Below are 5,557 nucleotides of genomic sequence, written 5' to 3'. Positions count from 1 at the left end.
CTCACTGTTGTGGCCTCTCCCGCCGCGGAGCACAGGCTCCGGACGCGCAGGCTCAGCGGCCATGGCTCACGGGCCCAGCCGCTCCGCGGCATGCGGGATCCTCCCGGACCGGGTCACGAGCCCGTGTCCCCTGCATCGGCAGGCGGACTCTCAACCACTGCGCCACCAGGGAAGCCCACGACTTATTATTGAGGGACTACAAAGAGACAGACTGGGGTAATATTTAGCTTTTGACATTCAAAAATAAGATTTTGCTGCAAGACAATAATTGCATTCTTCACCAAGCTCTTGTTTTGAGAGAGGATTATTTAAAGTCCTTTAGCATATCAAGGGCCTGGTTTGGGACTCAGTCAAAGAGCTCTTCCTAAGGCCGTGGCAGAAAAAAGATGAAGCCCTTTGGCTGAAGGCAAAGGTAACACTGGAAGCAGGGAGTTATTACCCACTCTGTCCTTCCCTGGCACCCCTGTCTAATAATTGTACCCCAGTCACTTACTGTTACCTGACATTCTGTTTTGTACTTGTTTCTTTGCTTTTCCCCTTTCTCTTTGACTAGAATGTTAACTGCATGAGGCAGTTCTTTGTCTATTTAATTACTACTGTATTCCCAGCATCAAAAACGTACCTGGAAGCTCAATAAATATTTATTGAATGAATGAATGCGTTTTCTTTCCTCTTCATCTCTCTTTCACGTCTAAAGAAGGAGAAGAAACACTTCAATTTGAGAGGATATCTTTAAAGCTTTTGAATTCATTCACTGGATTTCTCTACTCGTAGATGAAATCCTGAGAACTGACTTCATTAAATCGCATCCTGAAAGATCTAAGGAAGGAGCATCTCTGACTTACTGTTCATTGTTCTGCTCTCCATGTTTGCTTCGTGTTCTTTTGCAAGGTTTATAGTGTGACAAATGACATCTCTAAAGGCACTGGGCCACTAATTGTTCAGAAAGTACAGATAAAATAAAGCTGATGCCCTGGGTGCCTGCCTGCTTCTGGCAAGCAAAGCTGGGGATATATTCCATGAATGGTGACCCCTTCGCAGTAGTGGAACCTCATGGGTCCTAAGTCCTAGTGTAGCTGCCCAGACAAACCTGTCATGTCCCTGAAGGAAGTCATACCTCCTTGTCCACCATCTCTGTGGGAAGCACATACGGGTGAAAAGGTGAAGATAGGATTCTGCACTAGAAAACAATTCTATCAGGAAATCCTGTGTATTCAGATCACCAACGTTTGGCAATCAGTGTTGAGATTTTTCTTTGCCACAAAAGAGTAAATGTCTTAGGAAACATCAGGACAAATGACCAAGAATGTGAATTTTCACAAAGGATTGGGACCATCAAGTTCTTTGTTTATTAGTATCCAGAAAGGTCAACCATGTTCTTTGGGATGAATTACATGGAGACTATTAGGGTGGGAGACGAAAGGGGTAGGGGAAATCCACAAAGGGTGTGGCACTTTACAATGTGACACCTGCATAATGTCAAGTTCATGTGCAGAACAAGTCAGTTGTTACCTATGACAGTCCCTATTCTAAAATGGATTCTCTTCATCTGCATGAAGGAGAAAACTCCTAGTGAGGTATTAGATAATAGGATGAAATAATCTGATCTATATTGTCATCATAAAAAGAACTTTCATCTGTGTGGTAGTGCAAAGCTGATCAAGTGCTTTCATACCAAAATGCCACCTATTCCTCGTTGCAAGTTTGCGAAGAGAACAGAGCAGGAACCATGTCCATTTTGCAGACAGGAAAACTGAGGTTCTGAGAGGGTAAGTGAGTTGCCCAAGCCCATGGCCCAGTGGTGTAGGTGGGTCTAGAGCCCTGGTCTTCCAGCCCCTACTCTTAGCATGTCTTGCCCTACATCAGGATGCAGCACTCCATGGTGGTTCATAAATAAAGTAACCATATGATTTATTGCCCAAACTAGTACACTTCAGAAAGTGAGAGAAGCTCTATGAATAATTATTCTGAGACAATAACTGGAAACCAGGACTGTCTCAGGAATACTTGGATGAATGTTGACCTTAATCAGTGGGAAGAGGCAGAGGGGACAGGTACACTGCACACTGCCCTGCTCATTTTTTTTTCTTCAGCAAGAGACATAAATCTTCATCTCTTTTTTTGAAAGTTACTGCCTTTTCAGTTCTGAGTAACACAGTTCAAAAAACGGACCTGGTTGGGTCAATGAGGAAGCAGTTCTCTCTTCGTTTTGTGCCGCTGTGTCTGATCAGTTTGGACCCCAAAGCTCAAGAAAGATGACCAGTACTTGGAAGATGCAATGAAGAATAAAGAAAGGAAAGATGACATGGCTTCTACAGGACAGAGGGTAAGAGCTGGTGAAAACAGTCAGAAAGGACAACCTGGACAATGTATGGTCTGACACCTGGGCAGCAAGCAGCTTGGGTATTATCAGTGTCCGTGCCCTTCTGCTGGGAAAGGCAGATTCTAGCATGCGGTTAAGGCCATGAGGCTTCCTAGAGTGAGGATAGGCTGCCACATCTGGCTGGCTAGATCATTTTGTTTCCTGCTCACCATTAATATCTCAGTGGTCACTGCAATATTTGTTATGGCAAGAACTTGCTCCTGGATATAGTTACTTATGCAAAAGTGCAAGATAACACTGATTAGTAATTATGTTTCTAATACTAACCACATTACTTTTGCAGAATGCTTTTATAATTTTTAATTTTTTACTACTGTTATAAGTTCATACATGTAAAAGTGCTTAAAACAGTGCCTGGCATGTAATAAGTACTATGTAAGTATTTTCTATTATCATTGTTATTATTATTTCATTTGATTCTCACAAACACCCTACAAAATAGGTTGCCCAGATTTGACAGAGAAGAAAATTAAGCATGGGTTGGCTATATTTATGTTCCATTGTTACCCAGCCTGTTTCAACAGCATGACACTGGTCAGAATTCTTTGGGTTCAGCTAAGAACAATATCTTCAGTCCTATGATCCCATAATTTTAGCATGTAAGTACAGACTTTGGAACCATATCCCATAGGGTTAACAGAAACTGGTGCCTTAACAGAAGTCCTCAGGTGTGTCTTACAGAACAGCAGATAATGGAACAGCTTGTTAAAAACTACTCTGCTTATAACCTGCCTTTACTAATTAAGCCTCTGCTTTACTTGTTTTTTCTTTTAAGTGCATACCCTCCGAGCTTCATGAAGCCTAGGTAATATATCATCAGACTTTTTTTTTTTTTCCTGAGTTTATCCTTCCTTTTTTTAAAAAATATCTTTATTGGAGTATAATTGCTTTACAATGGTGTGTTAGTTTCTGTTGTACAACAAAGTGAATCAGCTATAAGTATACATATATCCCCATACCCCCTCCCTCTTGAGTCTCCCTCCCATTCTCCCTATCCCACCCCTCTAGGTTGTCACAAAGCACTGAGCTGATCTCCCTGTGCTATGCAGCAGCTTCCCACTAGCCATCCGTTTTACATTTGGTAGTGTATATATATGTCCATGCCACTCTCTCACTTCGACCCAGCTTGCCCTTCCCCCTCCCCAGGTCCTCAAGTCCATTCTCTACGTCTGTGTCTTTATTCCTGCCCTGCCACTAGGTTCATCAGTACCCTTTTTGTAGATTCCATATATATGTGTTAGCATACGGTATTTGTTTTTCTCTGATTTACTTCACTCTGTATGACAGACTCTAGGTCCATCCACCTCACTACAAATAACTCAATTTAGTTCCTTTTTATGGCTGAGTAATATTCCATTGTATATATGTGCCACATCTTCTTTATCCATTCATCTGTCGATGGATATTTAGGTTGCTTCCATGTCCTGGCAGTTGTAAATAGTGGTGCAATGAAAATTGTGGTACATGTCTCTTTTTGAATTATGGTTTTCTCAGGGTATATGCCCAGTAGTGGGATTGCTGGGTCATATGGTAATTCTATTTTTAGTTTTTTAAGGAATATCCATACTGTTCTCCATAGTGGCTGTATCAACTTACATTCCCACCAACAGTGCAGGAGGGTTCCCTTTTCTCCACACCCTCTCTAGCATTTATTGTTTCTAGATTTTTTGATGATGGCCATTCTGACTGGTGTGAGGTGATAACCTCACTGTGGTTTTGATTTGCATTTCTCTAATGATTAGTAATATTGAGCATTCTTTCATGTGTTTATTGGCAATCTGTATATCTTCTTTGGAGAAGAAGATATTCTTTGGAGAAATGTCTATTTAGGTCTTCTGCCCACTTTTGTATTGGGTTGTTATTTTATTTTTTTTGATATTGAGCTGCATGAGCTGAAAAAGGAGATTAATCCTTTCTCCGTTGCTTCGTTTGCAAATATTTTCTCCCATTCTGAGGGTTGTCTTTTTGTCTTGTTTATGGTTTCCTTTGCTGTGGAAAAGCTTTTAAGTTTCATTAGGTCTCATTTGTTTATTTTTGATTTTATTTCCATTACTCTAGGAGGTGGGTCAAAAAAGATCTTGCTGTGATTTATGTCAAAGAGGTCACCAGACTTCTTAACCACCCTTATAGACAATGCCTCTGACGTATGGGTCACTATAGTAACGGGGCAGGAGGAGGCTTAAGTTGTTTTCCAGGAAACTGTAATCAGCTGCTGCCCAGTTCCAGCCAGCCAACACTGCTCCGGCCCACTGATCACAAAACTGGGCCTGTGCAGCTGTCCAATGAATGACCTTTTGAAGTCAGAGGGCTGAAAACTGCACCCTCAGATCATGCTAAGTGCCTCTAATTTTGAATATGTGTCCCATGAAGAAGTATGTAACCCAGGTATGTCTGCTTAGGACACCAATTACCTCACCTTTTCCCTACCTCCAATCCCCTTCCCCCGTGCCTAAGACCAGCCTGCTTCTTTATTCCATAAATATCTCAAGTTCCTCACCAGGGAGGTGGATATGAGACTTGTTCTCCTGTCTCGTCTCTTGGCTGCCTTGTGAATAAACTCCTTCTCAGCTATGAACTTCAGCATCTCAGCGTTTGGCTTGCTGTGAGGTGGGCAAAGGAGACTGGTTGGTAACAACTCCCTCCTGTATCACAAAGTAACATAGTCTGGGAACACTTAGATATATGGAAACTTGAAGCAAGTTTGCCTGCCTCCAAAAGCTCATGGGCATCCTAAGGCCACAGTTGTGACTGGGTGATTGTTGTGTCAGTGTATGCTGTGTCCTATATAACTCATTCTCTATCACCAGTGCAGTTAAAGCAACATCCTGTCACTTTTTTGAGCCTACTCTATATAGCTGTGTTTGCAAAGGGAGCCAAAGGCATCTGTCAGAATACATTTTTGCTGCATTTCTAAAAAAAAGAAAAAAAGCTCAGTGGGCTAGGAGAGAATTGTCCTCTCTCAGTCACATAGCAGGGCATTACTGTCTCTTGCTGATTGCCGATTTCCATCATTTTCCAACACTGAAAGTGGAGAAGTGAAATCAATACAAAAGCAAGTTGAGGTTGTTTCTAGGGTATATGTAGACAGTTTGCCAAAATCATGTCTTTAGAGCAAAAGAAGAAGCAAAGGGAAAGGTCACCTTTGCCCTTGAGCACAAAGGCTTAGTGTGGGTT

Source organism: Lipotes vexillifer, unplaced genomic scaffold, assembly GCF_000442215.2.
Source record: "Lipotes vexillifer unplaced genomic scaffold, Lipotes_vexillifer_v1.1 scaffold84, whole genome shotgun sequence".
Lineage (NCBI taxonomy): Eukaryota > Metazoa > Chordata > Mammalia > Artiodactyla > Lipotidae > Lipotes > Lipotes vexillifer.
This window is presented reverse-complemented; position numbering follows the sequence as displayed.